Raw genomic sequence first — 19,413 nt, 5'->3', positions numbered from 1 at the left:
TGAGGGAATGAAACCAGGATTTTCATCTCAGACTAAGCAAGCGTACTAGATTTGCACTGGTTGAACATTGTAATGTCGAGATGAACAAAGCCTGCAGTTTCGCCGTTATGCTATTGTGAATTTGTTAATGCCTGCTGTACTCACGTAGCTTGCGCACTGTCAGCGATTATGGCGAGACAATTGCACGGGCTCGACGGGTTGAATGCGTAACCGAAGTTCGTTAGCGCGAGTTGTAAAAAAAATGCATTCAAGTGCTGCCCTCTGAAATCTTTCAAGTAGTACTAGAAAGGCGAGTGCACCTTTGGACAAATCTGTATTCTTGCTTAGTTTCTAGCAAAAGTTTCTCTGTTCAGAAGATAAATTTTGTTTCATTGTTTTTTACGTTGCATGTAAATTTTTTAAACTCCACTGGTCTTACTAACTAGCACTGTTACATTGTTCTGTTTATATCCAAAGAATGCGCTTGAATACAGGCAATTTTTTGCGCATAATTCCCTTCATTTCTTTTCGATTTCGTAGCCATTAGTGACTAGTAAACAATAATTGTGTGCACTGCATTTCAGGCAGCAATACAATACTCTAGCTCTAGATCTCTCCACAAAATTCATGGCCACACTGGCTCCTGCTAGCCCAAAAATTCCCGCCATCTCCACGAAGTGAATGATGATGAGAGGGGCGCAGCTAAAATGCTTCGCGGTAAGACCGTGAAACATTCGCCCACATATCATATAAAGACTCGACACGTCAAGCTTTCCACCACTCCGTTGACAAGCCCGTCGACGACGTCGATGTTTGTGGTGATTGTGTAGGGCTTGTTTGGGACGATGAGAATCTCTATGGGTAAGTTGGCGAATTCGGTGTGTGACATTTTAGCCACCTTGGCCGTCGCCTTCTGCAGAGCGTCTTGTGTCGCTTACCCCCGGTACGTGTCTTCAGCTCGCAGGCGAGGAACGACAACCTCTTCTTCTTCTTCTCCTCCTTGTTGGTAGCAATGAACGCGTTGGACGTTTTGACCTCTTCGGCCAATCTTTAGTTGGCCAATCCCTAGGGGGATCCTGCCACAATCATCATCATTCCGCCGTGTATGGCAGAAACGAGGGACGGGACAGGGCCCGAGCAAGAGTCTAGAGCTGCAGGCGACGAACGACAACCTCTTCTTCCTCTCCTCCTTGTTGGGTAGCAACGAACGCGTAGAACATTATGACCCCTTCGGCCTATCTTTGGTTGGACAATCCCTAGGGATTTCCTGCCACAATCATCATCAATGTGCCGTGTACAATGTGCCGTGTACGGCCGGGACAGGGCCCGAGCAAGACGAGCTTCGCCCCTAAAACTTGTGTCTTCCAAACCTCCCCTTCGATGGGTTCCATACAGTTCTTTCTCGTAGCTTGTAGTTGTGCAACGCTTAGTGATCACAGAGCTGGTGCACTGGGGTTATTGTTTGGGTGACCAAACATACTTTTTGTGCATCTGTATATGTATGCAGTGAAAGTGCAGTGCTTTTCTTTTTTGATGCTCGGTGGAATGTAATGCCAATGGAGTTCGCATACGTAAACTCTGTGAAGAACGTTAATGCATTTACAAACGTAAATGCTGTGAACATCCTTCTCTCTGCAAATACAATTAGGTGCTTTGAAGTACACAGTTTGCAAGAATTTTTTCATGCCCCATAAATATGAAGCAGCGATATCCGAAACTGCAGTTGCAACAAAGTGTAACTTATTGCTCTCAATTTCATGTCACATTATCTGCCTAATGATGACAATCACCAGAGCTATTGTGTACTGCATTTCTTATCTGCTGGATACAGATGGTTTGCCTTTGCTCTATTTTCTCTGTTGAAGAACTTGCAGGGTGTGAAATACTTGCTGTGTTTTTCGTGCCACATATTACCACAATAAAAGACTAGTAATGCTTATAGCCATGCATCGGTGAATAACTGATTGGAACGTACCATTTTTGTGGAAGTGAAGTCCTGACAGATGCACTCATAACGGCTGTATACAAGTGCCTTGACTTTATGGGTGCCTTTAATCATAACGACGAAGTATAGTACATGAAACGTATTTTGGTAATTACTGTAGTGTACTACAACCAGCAAATAGGGAACTAAGTTAGGCATCAGCTTTGCCTTAACTGTGGTCGTTCGCACAGAGTTTGTAAAAGAAACCAAACCTGCTTATGTTTTACCAAGAACTACGTGGCGGTTCATACACATTCTGCTACATCATGCAAGATGGGAGGGAAATGAAGAAAGTGCTACATTATCTTTTTATTCCCTGCAAAAAAGTGTCATTTGTGACTGTGGCCAGTTCTTGACGCTGCTTTTCTAGTACATCCCACCTGTGAAAACACACAAGTGCACACGTACTCAGCATCAATCACCAATAGCCTATTTAAGTCCACTGCGGGGGGAAGGCCTCTCTCATTGACCTCCAACAGCTGCTGTCCTGAGCAACCGGAGTCCATTCTTTGCCCCCAGATTTTTTTACTTTGTCTCTCCATCGAGTTACCTTGGTAAGTTCGGATCACTTCGGATCACTTCGGAGCAGACCAGGCAGCCGCACGGTTGCGAAGTGACTCACCTGCTGTTCATCTTTTGCGCAGTTCCCACCGGTGGAATCTTCAAGATTAAAGCCTCGTAGCGGACGACCAGACCAAGTGCCCATCCTGCCTGATACCACAGCGCTTAACACGTGCAACGACCACCACGGATTTGTCACTGCAACGCCTGCCCTGCTCTGTTCGTGACACGACATGACGGCAGGCGGCGTGGCATCTATATAACCTCGGGAAAGCCTGGGGGGACCACCACTTCGGAGCAGACCAGGCAGCCGCACGGTTGCGCAGTGACTCACCTGCTGTTCACCTTTTGCGCAGGTATGTTGGTTTTTCAGCCACAACTTTCTAGCTCCTGGTCTGCTCCAAGTGGTACGGATGTTTTTGTGTTTTGTGTTTTTAGTGTAGATTTTAAAGTAAAATGGCTGACAAGACACCTTCCACGATAAAAGAGTTGGCAAAAGCATTTGCCGATTTTGAGGCTCGCTTCAATGGCAAGGAGGAGAGGCTGAAAGAGGCCTTGACAAAAGTAATTGAGAAAGAACTAGAAAGTGTGAAAGGGTCGCTGAAATTTATAAACGAGAAGTTCGGAGAATGCAAGACAGAGATAGTAACGCTTAAAGAGACCTTTCTTCTGTAAAAGAGGACAACCGCCACCTCAAGCAGGAAAATAACCGCCTTGTAAAAGAATTGAAAGAAGTAAAGAGTGAGGTGGTTGACCTCCAGTAGTACAGTCGGAAGACAGATTTGGAAATTAAGGGCATCCCTTCGACACAAGATGAGAATCTCCTAGAAACAATGCAGACCATTTGCTCTACGCTGAAAGTGGACATCAAGGAAACAGACATCGAAGTTATACACGGTGTCCCAACGAAAGATAAAAATAAATCAGATATCATTGTGAAGTTTGTCTCCCTGAAAAACCGAAATTTGGTCCTACTAGCAGCCAAGAAATGCCGGCTAAATACATGTGTGCTGGGATTTGAGCAAAACGATCCTATTTTCACCAAAGAACATCTTTGTCCTGCGAATAAGCTACTACTAAGAAAGGCTCTGGCAACAAAGCGAGAAAACAACTGGAAATATACTTGGGTTTCCGACGGCAAAATTCTAATGCGGAAAGCAGAAAAAACAAAAGCACTCCATGTGACATGCGCAGAAGACCTGAACAGAGTTGTTTAATCAGATGGCTTTTACTATTTTCGAAATACAGCAAGCTAGGCTTGCGTTTGATGATTTATCTATTCTACATTGCAACGTAAGAAGTATCCGTAAAAATTCCGATAATCTTCTGGCTTACCTGTCACAGTTTTCTTTCCGATATGATGTCATTGCCGTCACTGAAACATGGTTGAAGGCAGGATTCTATACCAGGCCACAAAATGCTACCGCTGCCTAGGTGCAGCCCTACACGCGGCGGTGGCGTAGCGTTTTTTATGAAAGCTGGACTTGCCTTTTGCGCTTCTGAAGTTAAGAAACACATCAGTGACGCAACTGAAGCCCTTTTCGTAAAGTTGCAGTGTGGCCTCATAATTGGTGTTATTTATCATCCGCCGCATTCCAGAGTGCGAAAATTCGTTTCTGAAATGGAAACCATTGGGATGTCATATGCGACAACCAACAATCCCATCGTAGTCTGCGGTGATCTTAACATTGATCTTTTATCGGACGATTGTAGTGACTATGTCTTCCTTTTGCAGTCATTCAATTTAAAAAACGTCATTAACTCCCCAACTCGAATTACCACTCAATCCGCATCTCTCATCGACCATATGTTGTGCAATTTAGATATAAATCTGCGAGCCGGTGTGTGCGATGTTGTCGTTGCCGATCATTGCCCGACATTTATGTTCTTACTACAAGCCTGTATGAGACAGCTTTTTCAAAGACACCCGAAGCGAACTTCTCGTATTGATTATGTGAGCGTTAGAGAACTACTTGAGCGTGATAACTTTAAAAACATGGATAGTGACAATGTAAACATTCAATTTGAAAATTTTGTTTCTTACATCACAAATGTCATTACCCAATCTACACGCGAATACGTCAAGCGCAATTATGAAGATCCTGTGTGCCCGTGGATAACTCGTGATATACTTGCTGTTCTGAAGAGTAAGGATTCGTACTACAACAGATGGAAAAGAAACAAAACAAATGAGTATTACCGCAAGCAGTTTCAGTATTACAGAAACAAGTCAGTAGCAATGATTAGAAAATCGAAAAAAACTGTATTACGCAAAAATGGTTACACAAAACAAAGGTGACACGAAACAACTAAGGAAGATAGTCAAAAACGTAATTGGAATAGACCGACAAAACAATGTCTCACCCAATAATATCTCCCCGCACGTTGCGAATAATTTTAACTATTACTTCATTAATGTTGGTTCTGGCCTCACCCGGCAATTTCCTTTGCAGTCATCAACTACATCTGCACCCAAAACTGTATATAATAACTTCTGTTTCCATAAAATTTCTACGGAAGATGTAAAAGCCAGTGTCAGTAAAATGGCAGTAAATAAAGCATCGGGTCTCGATGGCATCCAGAAGCGGGTTATAAAAGAAAACATTGATATCATTGGTCCGTATTTATGTCGCCTGTTCAACCATTCCCTTGAAAATAACTGTTACCCTGATGTACTCAAACTTGCAAAAGTGGTCCCCATATACAAAGATGGAGATCCAAACGAACCAGGTAGTTATAGGCCGATATCAGTACTGAGTGCGCTGAACACTCTCTTCGAAAACATTATTGCGCGACAGCTTAAAAAATTTCTTAAAGAAAATATCTTATTACACCTAATCAGCGCGGTTTTGTAGAAAATAGATCTACTTCAACATCCGTACTTACTTTATCACAGGCTCTTAATTCTGCAATGCATCAAAATAACATAGCTGTCGTTGTTTCCCTGGATATTCAAAAGGCATTTGGCACAGTTTAGAAAGTTATGGCTTTAGAAAGTTATGGCTTTGCAGAGAGCTCCCTCAAATTCTGTCATAGCTATTTATCCTCCCGGAAGCAAAGGGTACTTATAAATGGTTTTTTGTCAGACGTTAAAGAGAAAACTTGCGGTGTACCACAGGCCTCCGTTATGGGTACCATATTGTTTTCACTTTGTATAAACGATCTCTCAAAGGCTCTTCACTCCTCACAATTAATAATGTATGCAGATGATGCCGCTCTTGTTGTTTCTGGACCATCTCTTCAGGTAATTCAACCCAAAATAACCAGTGAGCTGAAAAACTTGTCTTCTTGGTTTTTTGAAAACCGCTTAACACTTAATGTAGACAAAACTAAGTACGTCATTTTTCACTCTAGGTACAAGACCACCAACAATTCTTTTGCACTTACTCTTGGCAGCTCGTTAATACAGCAAGTCTCGCATTTCAAATACCTAGGAGTTATTTTTGACTGTCATTTACACTGGAAAGAACAGATTAATAGCGTATGCAAGAAACTAGCTTTCGGTTGCCACGCACTCTTTAAGGCGAGATATTATTTTCCGTACGATGTACGACGCTCCCTCTACTATGCTTTATGTCATTCTCATATCAGTTATTGTTGTGAATCTTGGGGGCAAACATATAAAACCTACCTATCGCCTTTACTTCGTGTGCAAAAACGAGCATTGACTGCGTTGACAACTGATTCAAGTCTTTCCAGGAACAACGTTTTCCGGGATAATGGCGTACTGCCGTTCTGGTCCTTGCGCAATTACAAAATTTCGCTAGTGATCAACGATATAATAAACACCAATTCTCCCTTTCCGTTAAGCCTTTCCACCTTACCCTATAGTAGTACAAGGCAAGCCTCCAATTTCAATTTCAACCGTCGAAAATGTAACAATGTATATGGTGAACGCCTGATTGAGTTCAATGGAGTCAAAATATGGAACGACCTTCCGATAGAGGTGAAAACAGTGAGGAATTTTAAAATGGCCACTAAACATCACTACAAGTCTAGTGAAATTTTATCTGAAACTCTTGCTATGTGAATCATCTTTTTAGTGTCAATATTTCTCTGTTCGATTTGTTGTCTATCCGTGAATGCGTAAAATTTGCGTTGTATGACATGTAACCTTGTGTAAATCTCAATTTTTCTTGAGCCCTCCACGCTGTGCCGCTTAAGTGTTTGTGAATTGCCTGTGGATTGATTGTAATTTTATATTGTACCGGCCACTAGCTTTTGCAGCTATCGGTCGAAACAGGTTTTTGTACATACTTCGTGTTTTATGGAATAAAGTTTCTTATGAAAAAAAATACTGGTTGTCATTTCATCTTATTACATGGTCAGCCCAAGTTTACCTTTTCTTAGGTAACAACTATACTATCCTACACGCGACTTTGTGTCCCAATCCAAAGCAGCTCTTTTCCTGGCCCTAAGCGTTACTCCCAAAGTTCTTCATTTCAATGCATATTCAGCCAACATTAGTTTTCTTTCTGGTTCTTCAAGTAAACCGCCGTTCTGCCATATCTCATTACCGGCAGCCTTGGTTGTATACTATTTTTTAGTGGTACTAGGCACAGTGCTTACGTTAACATTCTTCTAGATGCCCCACTGACACTAGTGAATGCATACATTTTGATGTTCCTGCATGGCATCTCTCAGTTTTTGTAAATTATTCCCATTATGTATTGTAATGCGATAGCATGTCTTTCGGAGTGGGAGTCTTTTTTGTTACCTTTTTGACTTCCTTTCTTTATTATAAAAAATTGGATAAACCACTTTCAAATGCTTTAAGCCAAACTTGTGTACAAGACGTGGTGTTGTCCTCCAGGCTTTGAGGATGTTGACAGGCACTGAAACTAACTATTAAACTTAAAAAAAAGGTAGCAGTAAAGCAAGCTCTCATTCATGATTGGACTTGCGCAAAACAAACGGGGACGTGGAAGGGACACAAGGACGAGCGCACTCTAACAACTGGTTTTATTTTTCTTGGAGCACTTGCGCAAGTCCCCGTTTGTTTTGCGCAAGTCCAATCATGAATCGTTTCCAACTAGGCCGGCTTGCTGTGATGCTTCAACTCTCATTCAGCCTAGCTAAGAACTGAGTGTAACATAATTAGAATGCTAGCCTTAATTTTTGGTCATCGGCAATGCATCGTGTCAAGGCAAACCGGAATATTGCTGAATGACAGCCATATATTTTCCATGTGTTGACCAACTCAATATGTAAACCCATGCCATATTGATAAACAGTGTGTTATTGGCAAAGTTACTCATAGATCATCATCATCATCATCATCATCAGCCTATCTACACCCACTGCAGGGCAAAGGCCTCTCCCATTATTCTCCAATTACCTCGGTCCTGTGCCAACTGCGACCAATTTATCCCCGCAAACTTCTTGATCTCATCTGCCCATCTAACTTTCTGCCGCCCCCTGCAACGCTTGCCTTCTCTAGGGATCCACTCTGTTACCCTTAATGACCAGCGGTTATCTTGCCTTCGCATTACATGCCCTGCCCACGTCCATTTCTTTTTCTTAATCTCTACTAATATGTCCTTAACACGGGTTTGTTCCCTGACCCACTCCGCTCTCTTCTTGTCCCTTAATGTTACACCTATCATTTTCCGCTCCATTGCACGCTGAGTCGTTCTCAATTTAAGTTGAACCCTCTTAGTGAGCCTCCAGGTTTCTGCCCCGTAGGTGAGTACTGGTAAGATGCAGCTGTCATACACTTTCTTCTTCAGCGACAATGGTAGGCTGCTATTCATTATCTGAGAATGTCTGCCATATGCACCCCACCCCATTCTTATCCTTCTAATTATCTCTGCCTCATGGTAGGAATCTGGGGTCACAACTTGACCTAAGTAGATATATTCGCTTACCACTTCCACTGCCTCGACACCTATCTCAAACCGCTCTGCTATCCCGAGGTTATTGATCATTACTTTAGTTTTCTGCATATTAGTTTTCAGGCCCACAGTTCTACTCTGTTCGTCCAGTGCGGAAAGCATGTTTTGCAATTCGTCCCCCGAGTTACTTAGCAAGGCAACGTCATCAGCAAATCTGAGGTTACTGAGGTATTCTCCATTAACCCTTACTCCCACCTGTTCCGAATCCAACGTTCTGAATACTTCTTGTAAACATGCTGTGAATAAAATTGGAGAGATTGTGTCTCCTTGTCTGACACCCTTCATTATAGGTATTTTATTGCTCTCCTTATGGAGGATGATGGTACCTGTGGGCCCATTGTAGATATCCTCTAGTATTCTTACATAATGCTCATCTACCCCCTGGTTCCGTAATGCCTGAATAACTGCTAGGGTTTCGACCGAGTCAAATGCTTTCTCATAATCTATGAAGGCTATATATAGGGGTTCAGTATACTCAGCGCACTCCTCTATCACCGGATTGATCGTGTGAATATGGTCCATTGTTGAATAACCTTTACGGAACCCTGCTTGTTCTTTAGGTTGACTGAAGTCTAAGGTTGCAGAAATTCTGTTAGCGATTACCCTGGTAAGTACCTTGTAGACGACTGACAGTAAGCTGATCGGCCTATAATTTTTCAAGTGCTTCATGTCGCCTTTCTTATGGATTAGGATGATGTTCGGGTTCTTCCAAGATTCCGGTACACTTGCGGTCATTAGGCAGTGCGTATACAGGTTTGCCAGTTTTTCAAGTACAATTTCTCCGCCATCCTTTAAGAGGTCTGCTGTTATCTGATCCTCACCAGGTGCTTTGCCCCCTTTCATTTCTTTCAAAGCCTTCCTTACTTCTTCGGTCGTTACTGGTGGGATGTCTATCTCCTCTGAACTACTGTCTCGTTCGGCATTATCCTGGATGTCCCGGCTACTGTGCAGGTCCCTATAGAGCTCCTCGGCCACTGTGACTATTTTATCCCTATTTGTGATGACAATGCCTTGCTTATCTTTAAGTGCATACATCTGATTTTTTCCCACGCCAAGACGCCTCTTCACTGCTTTCAGGCTACCTCCGTTCTTTAAAGCGTATTCGATCCTCTCCATATTATACTTCCGTATGTCAGCTGTCTTACGCTTGTTAACTTCGAAGGCTCCGCTAGTTCTATTCTGTCAGCTGCGGTGAAGATTGTCATGGTTTGCCGTTTCCTAATTAGATCTTCCGTCTCCTGTGAAGGTTTGCCAGTATCCTGTCTAGCCATAGTGCCCCCGACTTCCACTGCACACTCCGTGATAATGAGTGTAAGGTTGTCGCTGGCTTCCTGTGTCGTAAGCTCGGCTTCATCGTTAAGAGCTGAATATCGGTTCTGCAGCGCGATCCTGAATTCTTCTGCTTTACGTCTTACTGTTAGCTCATTATCGGCTTCTTTCGTACTAGCTTGTTGCGCTCCCTCCTGAAATCTAGCCTAATTTGAGATCTTACCATACGGTGGTCACTACACCTTACCCTTCCGAGCCCTTCCACATCCTGCACGACGCGAGGGTTATCGCATAATATGAAGTCTATTTCATTTTTATGCTCCCCATTCGGGCTCATCCAGGTCCACTTCCGACTCTCCCGTTTACAGAAGAAAGTATTCTTTATGCGTAGGTTATTCCGTTCTGCAAGCTCAACTAGTAGGTCCCCTCTGCTATTTCTAAATCCCAGACCATAGTTCCCAACTGCCTTGTGCCTTGTCTCCAGCCTGATTCTTGCGTACTTTAGCATTGAAGTCCCCCATAACTACGGAATACTGTGTTATTAATTTAGCCATTGCCGATTCCACATCTTCATAGAAGCGTTCCACTGCTTGGTCGCCGTGGCTGGATGTGGGTGCGTAGCCCTGCACCACCTTGAGCTTGTACCTCTTGTCGATCCCAATTACAAGACCTGCTGCCCTTTCGTTAATGCTATAGTATTCTTCTATGTTGCCAGCTATGCTTTCATTGACCAGAGGTCCCACTCTCAGTTCTCGTCTGTCCCCTAGACCACGGTAACATATAACGTGTCCATTTTTCAGCACCGTAAAGGCTTCGCCTGCCCTCCTAACCTCGCTAAGCCCTATTACATCCCATTTAATGCCCTCTAATTCCTCTAACAACACCTCGAGACTTGCTTCGCTAGATAAGGTTCGCGCGGTTAAACGTTGCCAAGTTCAGATTCAATTGGCGGCCTGTCCGGATCCAGGGATTCTTAGCACCCTCTGCTGCGTCACAGGTCTGACCGCCGCCGTGGTCAGTTGCTTCGCAGCCGCTGGGGACTTAGGGCCGAGGGTTAATTGGCATATTCATGGGAGGTTGTGGCCGTTACTACCCCAGTGTGGCCAATCCTGCTCTGGTGAGGGAGTGCATTGCCGGCAATGGTCGCCGGGGTCAGGCCGCACCCCAAGCCCCTTTGTGCAATTATATCAATACGCGGATTTTTTTAATCCGGTGGGAATTATTCGGCACGGGGATTCGAACGACGGTGCTTCTGCACGCGAGGCGGATGCTCTACCTCTACGCCATCGCTGCAGTCCGCCATCGCTGCATCGCTGCAGTCATAAATATACATGCTCTTTGGTGGGTCGGGCTTTTTTGTATGGCTGGTTCGTTGCAGAAGCTAACTTTAAAACACATGCTATGCAAAAAATTTAGCCGGATGTGTTTGACGTAACCCAAAGTGAAAAGTTAAAATCATGTCTGATGTATCCATATCCATATGCTTCCAGTGACATCTGATGTTACCTGAAATTTACGTTAAAGTGATGTCTGGTATAATCCACAGTAAAGAAGTACTACCATTTGACGAAACCCGAAATTGAATGCATTTGTTCTTCAGTCATATGCACCGCGTATTATTAAAAATTTTGTTTCCTGTACAACAATGGATTGAAATTCTCTCTGCCGAGGTGTTCACAAGATGCAAATTATCTGAAAACTTTGAAGGACAGCTAGATTTGTTGTTTATGTGGACACTGTCTATTCACCTATTACCCCCTCTCCAACCTGGAATGGCTAGCAGTGTTGTAAAGAAATATATAAATAAGTAAAGGTCAATTAAATCAACGTTCAATGAAAGGTCAAGTAAAAAAAGTTTCGTCTGGTGGAACCACTACGTTCAATGAAAGGTCAAGTAAAAAAACTTTCCTCTGGCGGAACCAAACAACAGTGACGCTTTATGTAATCTATGCAACTTTACTCGAAAACAACCCTGTTGCTGCATACGACATACCCACTTCAACCTGATTATGGGGTTTAACGAGCCAACGCTACACAGGCAATGACGCGCACCACAGTGGAAGGCTCTGGATTAATTTTTGCCACCTGGCGATCTTTAACGTACACTGAAATCTCGAACACACGGTCATTTTTGCTTTTTGCCTCCATCAGAAAAGCGACCGCCGTGGCCAGGAATCGAACCCACGTCCTTGGGCTCAGCTGCACAACGCCTTAGCCACCCACTGTGACCTAGTGTTTTCTTATAATGTCAGCAGCACACTTGCCGTCATCGTAGAATACGTGTGTGAACAAACCTTCAGGGCTGCCAGATCGCGCACGTGACACTGCACGTGGTCCAGTAGTCGCTGGAGCCCGCCAACATTATTCGATGACATGACTGGAGGGAGCGATCAAAGATGCACCAGATGTTCCTGTACAATCCGGCGTTTTACCAAAGCATCACAATAGAATTTCCACGGCGTCTGGTTAACGCCGGTTGCAGCCTAGCAATGGATGCAGCAGCTGACCCATCCAGCAGCGACCCAAGGTAATGAAACTTCTGTCCATTGTGCAGGCTGGGATTTTCGTGGGCGGTTGCCTTAAAGGAGCCGTGAAGAGAAAACACAAGTTTGCTTCATTCAAAATATTGCCTCCTTAAAATCATACTGACACCACTTTTAACGTAAACTCAGCTCAAATAAGCTATATAATTAGGAAAAAAGGAAATGGCCATGCGAGCCACTAGCTTATTTTCCGCAACAGAACCTATGATGTCATACCAGCCAGCTCTGCGATTGTAGGAGGCTGGCAAAAGCAAACGCCAATTAGGCAGAGCTTATAAGCTTGCTGAACGAGCTATTTGCACTTAAATTTAGGGCACATTCTTTTTAAAGCTGTAAGAATGGGCGGACAAACAGTGGAAGTTAGTTACGAAAGCACACGTAAACATCGAAGTACCGATGCGTACTGCTGTTGGTACTGTGCGCGCTATGCTTGGTTTAGCTGCACAGGACTGCGAGGCTTGACGACACTGGCCGATTGACGCAAGCAACGGTGTCTTACGGGACCATATCTGTTGAGCGAGCACTATGTTTCACGAAACGATTCTTTTCTCCCTGAACAAAAGCACGCCCGGTTTAAATGCGGTCAAAAACAAACCAAAGGCAGAAAATGGCTCGCAATGGTATGATGGTGCCAACTAGGTTCACTAACCGGTAAACAAGGCCTTATAATCAGCTGCAGAGAGATCGGCTCCTGTGATGTCATTGCAGACCGCGAAAACGCACAATTTAGGGGGAAAATCAAAATTTCAAAATTTATCAGTGAATAAAGCATCGTTCACATCCGGACAAGCGCTGGGGCACTATAAAACACGAAATCTTTCGAATAAAATAAACTTGTATTTGTCTTCATGGCTCCTTTAAACTGCCTCAAAAAGCTGATCCCTTGGCACAACTCCCCACTGAATGTTTAGAGATGGAGCGTTGGGAGCTACATGGAGCTTTCATGGAGATGACACTCGTCACTCTGAGAATCCACTACAGAAGGTCGATCCTGGCAGGCGTTGACCATTCCATAGCGATCTCTTCTTAGCCTTTAGCTGGCCCAGCATGTCTTTGGTGGCGTCATCGTACCTCATAATTGTGTCGAACTCGTCGTCAGGTAAACGTTTTTAACCTCGGCATTCAGCTTGCTCAACTCATCGTTGTTGGACTGCAGCCACTCTATGAGTGAGCCTGAAGTTTCCACATCAGGAGTATCCAACACCGTCTGCGCTTCATCTAAAAGCCTTGTGTTTTGTTGCTGACGAGCTGTTCTTTACTTTCAGCTAGTGCATTCTTCTTTCCGGATTATAACAATGCCTCCTCCACATTGTGGTCACCAGCGATGCTCTTACCGATTGGACACGATAGGTTGGTTTAGTATCCCCGACTTCTTCCTTCTCGACTTTCCAGGCACCATAAGATGATGAAAAACAGCCAAGTCCACTAATAAGCAAGAATAGCAGTATTTACATTAGATAGCTAAGAATGTTGATGGCTTCTGAGGATCCCCGACTTCCTTGTTCAGACCAAGGCTGCCCCCTTGGTCCGTCCTTCTCTTCATCTGGGTTATCTCTATGTATCCGACAACTTAAAATGCAACAACCCGCCTGACTGACACCCTAACACTCACACCGTGGTATAACTAACACCCCGGTATAACTAATGTTTTTGAGGTAGGTTCGAAGGCAATACCTTGGAATAAAAGGTTTATGTCATAAGCTAAGAACAAGCTATGTACAATATGGTGAGAATAATGTGAGCAGGAAATCTGTGTTTAATAGCCACATTTGCCACCTTACACAATACAGGCAGTGCAAACAAACATTAAAAATAAAAACTGACCGTCCTAAAATATTAAAAATAATTGGTGGTAGGACAAGTCCAGCTAAACAAACAAAATAAATAAGTGACACAAAACAAACAGGTGCCTAAAATGTACCATGGGAGGGTAACACAAGACAAACAGCTGCCAACAATGTACACCCGCCCAATTTTTTACCAATATCACCGGAGCGTCGACCGTTCGGTCGATCAGCGCCTCGTGATGGAGTTATACGGCAAACTCAGCGAGAGTAGCAGCATGCGCACTATATGCGCAAATGCCGTTACTGCCGTCGTTTGCAAGGCTGTTCCAAGAGCAGACGGCCGCCCCATTTTTTGTTATTTGCTTATCACATCGCCTGCCATACTCGAAATTTTTTTCGAGACTGGGCACGTGGCGCAACTGACAGCAGCGTTGCCAAACGCGAAGTTCGTTCAGCGCAAGGTTCGTTCGGCAACGCTGATTACTCAGAGGCAGTGGGAACGCAAGATGGAGAGCCTGCACCAGCAGCGGCAGCAACAACCTCCAGACATAGAGAGCTTCCCCTCCGCTACGCCAGGCGTCGACCGACGGGCAACGCGGACAGTCGCAACAACGCAGCAGCAGCAGACGGAGATCAAATAGCAAGTGAAGCGCCAGCCACCGCCGACAGCCATCGCAGTTGAGGGAGCGGGTTGCCTGGGCAGACGCTGTCAAGACACCGAGGGCCCCCGCAAAGCAACAGCCTGAGCAGAGTGCTGCGGCAGCTGCACTGCGGGCCGAGAACGAGAAGCTATTGCAGAATATAGCGGACCAAGATGCCACCATCAAAGACATTAGCGAGAAGCTGACGCAACTCCTCGCATTACAATAGCAACGCCAACAGCCACCGCAGGTTGCGAACAGACGGAGGATGAGCCGGAACCTCAGATAGATCCCCGGTCCCACAAGGCGATGGAGACGACCCCCAAGAGACGAGCCCTGGAAGGTGCCAAGGACCGCAGACTGATTGCATGGATAGACAATCAAGACGACCACCTCGACAAGCTGAAAGCCTCTGCGAAAATTACCAACGAACGCCTCACAGCACTAGAGCAAACGTTCCAGCAGATGATGGCGACCATGCAGAGCATCCAAGCGATGATGATACAAATGCAAGCGCAGCTTCAGACGCTCCTCGGATTACCCATACCAACAATACCCAGAACACACCGACAATGCACCAGCCATCGATCGGGCAGCCCGCACAGCACCTACACTCTAAGAAATCGGGGGAGTAGTTGAAGAGTCCAACAGTCATTGTACTCCTGCAAGCGTTGGCGCGCTCCCCTCGAAAGCTGCGGGGAGTTGGATGTAATGTTCGCTCCCATGAGGAGGAAGAGCAAAACTGACAGCGTACTCTTCTCGTGCGCGGCGGAGTGCAGCCCCAGTTCCGCTCCCGCACCAGTGAAGAGTAAAGCTGCACATCGTCTCCTCTCTCCAGTACGAAGAGTAAAATTGCAATTTCATTCTTGTCAAGTGCGGGAGTAAGCATGGAGAGGCACTCCTACCATTTACGCACACCAACTCATCAGCGATGTTTTATTTGCATACGTATACATTATATAAAGCAGTTGTGTAAAAAGCGCCCGAGTACTTTCGCCGCGCATTCTAATCGTGCAAGAATATGAATTCATGTAACGATTGCTGGCAGCGTTCAGTGACATGAATGGAGCAAGCTTAACAAAACTAAAAAAACGCATGTCTCGATTTGGTTTTGTTTCTTTGTTTTGTTTTTTCCTCTGTAATGGCTTGGTTATCGACATTGATAAAGTTGTCAGACTATGCATCATAAAAGGTGCGCACCACGGAGGAAAGAATACTGCGCGCCGATTTCAGCGATTACGCCGATTACACTGAGGGCATCCCAGCGGCAGCGGCGCGGCGGTGGACGCCGCGTCTCCGTAGCTCAGCCCGACGAAGATACGGCGTACTACCACGGCGGATTTTCCGCCACGCGATCTCGCGTCTACGGTGAAAACCGACACAGGCGGTGCACCCGCAAGAACCGGGCGAGCGAGCGACGACTGATCGCGCCAGACCGTGATGTCCCGCCAGCGCGGAACACAGGGCTGCGCTTTGTAAACCATGTGCTACGCACGAAGTGGACTTTCTAACAGACGCTTCTTCCAACATGGGAAGTTCGACCTGCCCTTATAGTCATGCTTGCTTGAACACAGTACGACGCGTGCTCGCATCGAATAGGAGAAACTAGGTTTTGAGAATTAAAGGTATCATTATTGAGAAAACTGAGGTTACAGTGGATCAGGACAGAAGAGCACGGGGAGAAAACGTCTGACGCGGTGCGCAGGCGTGGGGCGACTCTCCTCGGCGAACAGCACACACACGTGACACGCCCCAGGCAAGACTCCAAAGCTCTCACTCGTTGGTATAAACATCCGGCCGCGTTCGCTGCGACGGTGGCGGTTTCAGGTGTTTCGTGCTCCGGGCTTGGCCCCTCGGTGTCTGTTTTCGTTTTCGCCTTCTCGGCGCCAGCATTCTCGGCACGAGAATTATCCGAAGCTTCGGAGACGGCTTGCTCAACATGCGAAGTTTGACCTGCCCTTATCGTCATACTTGCTTGAACGCAGTGTGACGCGTGCTCGCTAACTGCTTGCATGCCTGTGCGTCAGCGTTAGATCACGAACACGCAAGCAAGCCGTATATTAGTTCGTTCGTGCGCGCGTGCATGCATGGAACTAGTTTTTATTTCGGACGGACATCACAGCTGCGGCGGCGCAGAGGCCGATACCGGAACTATATGCACTGTGTAGCAATGCGCGCGCAAGCCGCCGGGCCAGCCGGTGTGCAATCGCTGCCTTTGCAGGCTTCGCGCCTTAAGCTTGGGATCTTGGGATGACGACCATGGATTTATCCACCGGACGAAGAAATGCTGGCGGGAAGTGGAGGTAAGCCATTAGTTAACCTGGTATTCTTATCTTGTGTATTTAGCGAAGGAGAGTTGCTGTCTAGCTTCGGTCCGCGGAAGCGGCTAACCCTAAAGTTTTCGTCACTCATTTTGACCGTTGCTTAGATTTGAAGGGCGGCTTTTGTACCCGTGTGCAAACAGCGTCGAGCCTTGCACCGTTTCAATCTCTTTGATTCGTGAAGTGTTGGTATCCTAGCCGAATGTTTTCGCAGGTAAGAAGCACGGTCGCGCGAGTAGTCGCAGCGATACGCTGTATTCTTAACTCGGCGGCTAGGGTTAGAGTGGCTGCCGTGCAGTAGCTGTGGCTACCTGCGCGGCTCCAAAGAATTTCGTACAATAGGCTGAGTGATAGGAGCGCGTCTAGCGCGTAGAAGTCACTAAAGTTACAATGATTTTAGTTACCGCCGCGAGTACTGCAGCAGACTGAAATACTGTCCAGACAGGTTTTTTGCGTTTTGATTTGTACTCTTAGCTCGGCGGCTAGGGTTAGAGTGGCTGCCGTGCAGTAGCTGTGGCTACCTGCGCGGCTCCAAAGAATTTCGTACAATAGGCTGAGTGATAGGAGCGCGTCTAGCGCGTGGCAGTCACTAAAATTACAATAATTTTAGTGACCGCCGCGCGTACAGCAGCATACTGAAATGCTGTCCTGACAGGGTTTAGGTTTTTTGCGTTTTTATTGAGGGCAGGATGGCCGGAGATGGGACTTTTCGGGGCGTACGCCCCGCACTGTTAAGGGGTAACTACATGCGTCTAAGCCGATGAGCGACGCGAGAAAACTCACTCATTGGGTACGGCAAACAGGTATTGTGGGCGACACAGACAAAATTTTTTTACACAGGCCGCTGACGGCGGCAACTGCGGCAGGCGACGGGCTGTCGCCGTCGCGGGCTTATACCGGCCAGAAGCAGCCCACGAGCGAGCGGCAGCAACGACGACGAATGGCATTGGCAGCAATGCATTATTTTTTTTTTCGTTTGCCGCTGTCGCCCATAGTGTTTGTTGTACCCATTACGGTACTTTTTTCGCGTCGGTTGTCGCCGTCACTGCGTGTGGTTTAATGTTCGAGCGTTCTGATCGTTCAATAACGAGCCTATTGGTTCTCATCAGATGTTGCGATCTGCAGCGTGCATGCAACGAAGCGTACTCGAGAATGAAGAAAACAGTAGCTATATGACCCATAGCAACTTTTACACGCTGTACTTGTGAACGTATAATGGGCCGTACGTTGCAGTCGGCTGAGGGCAAAATCCTATGCAAATTAATCGGGGATTATAACGTTACAAAAAGAGTTCTCTTTACTTAAATATTGTTAAATGTTTTTATACCGGGAACGATAGCGGGGTAAACAATAGAAGCTACGGACACGAAAGCACTAATGGGTTTGGGGTGCATTGCGTAGGCAGACAGCTGTAGGGCGCGCTGTCTGACATGACATTGGCCAAGTGGCACAATGAGCGTGGCTGCATCCAAGGTCACCGCACATTCGCATGTAGACTTGTGACTGCGCCAAGCAGTATTGCATTCCAATACGGGTTTAATGCGTTCTCTCGGAGCAAAAACTAATCTATCACGTCGTCAAACTAGTAAATTGTTTTTTCATTGTAGAACTTATCTTTGCTGTCCCCCTCTTTCTTCCTATGTAGGAACCAGGGAAGACGGTATTTGCCCGAAGATTTTTTTTTTCCTGAGAGAGAACGAGATCCCCGAGGCGTCAGCAGGAGTGGCCGTCGCATTCAAGACACTTCTCCTCACATCCTTGGACATCGTGGATGAGTTCCCATTGCTGCTGTCTGTGTTTTCAAAGGGGAAGCGCACCTTCTTGCTTCTGTAGACGTTACTTCGGCTCAAGCACGGTGCCCTGGTCGGTACTGTTCTGAAGGCCGCCACCAACATTGTGAAGCATTCAGCTCGAACGTGTTTGTTTTTAATACCAAGTTATGCCTTTTTTAAATCTTACTAGCGCATCCTCATTTGAGAACCACCCGCCTAAAAAACCCAGTGGGAATGTTTCCGGTGGTTTCCTATTGTCCCACCAACATATATCTGTTGCAAAGTTCCCGTGTCAGTGGCTTTGTATCTTTGTGTTGATTGCACCTTGTAATGCGCTAATAGTAATCCACGCTGAATAGTTTTAGTCCAAGATTTTTGTTTCGCAAAATTTATTTGTAGATGTTTTTGACGTGTCCTAAATAAGAGCTGGCTTTCCAGTCCATGTGAAGCACTCACTGATGTACTAAGGCCACTTTGTTTTATGTTAATACTGTTAACTATTTTCCCACTGCTGTATTTCTATTGACGTTTTCGTGCTAATGCCAGTACCTTTTTATTTGTGTGTGTTAATGTCATTTTTATTGTCTTAATTTAATGTTTTTATTTCAGTGTTATCAATTGCTTTGCTGCATTTTTATTTGTGAATTTTTCTTGGATGTATC

The 19,413-nt window shown here is 45.6% G+C and overlaps 1 long non-coding RNA gene across 1 annotated transcript; it reads left to right on the top strand.

Moving 5' to 3' along the window:
• Window positions 1–16,847: 16,847 nt before the first annotated feature.
• LOC144165178 (uncharacterized) lies at window positions 16,848–19,037 on the top strand. Its single transcript, XR_013321398.1, has 2 exons — window positions 16,848–16,961; window positions 18,625–19,037. It is a non-coding gene; the product is annotated as an uncharacterized LOC144165178 (long non-coding RNA).
• The last annotated feature ends 376 nt before the right edge of the window (window positions 19,038–19,413 follow it).

The sequence above is a fragment of the Haemaphysalis longicornis genome, unplaced genomic scaffold (genome assembly GCF_048455015.1).
Source record: "Haemaphysalis longicornis isolate Haplotype H1 unplaced genomic scaffold, Haemaphysalis longicornis Haplotype H1 scaffold_1, whole genome shotgun sequence".
NCBI lineage: Eukaryota > Metazoa > Arthropoda > Arachnida > Ixodida > Ixodidae > Haemaphysalis > Haemaphysalis longicornis.
The sequence above is the reverse complement of the archived record's forward strand: the minus strand, read 5'-3'. Positions and strand labels throughout refer to the sequence as shown.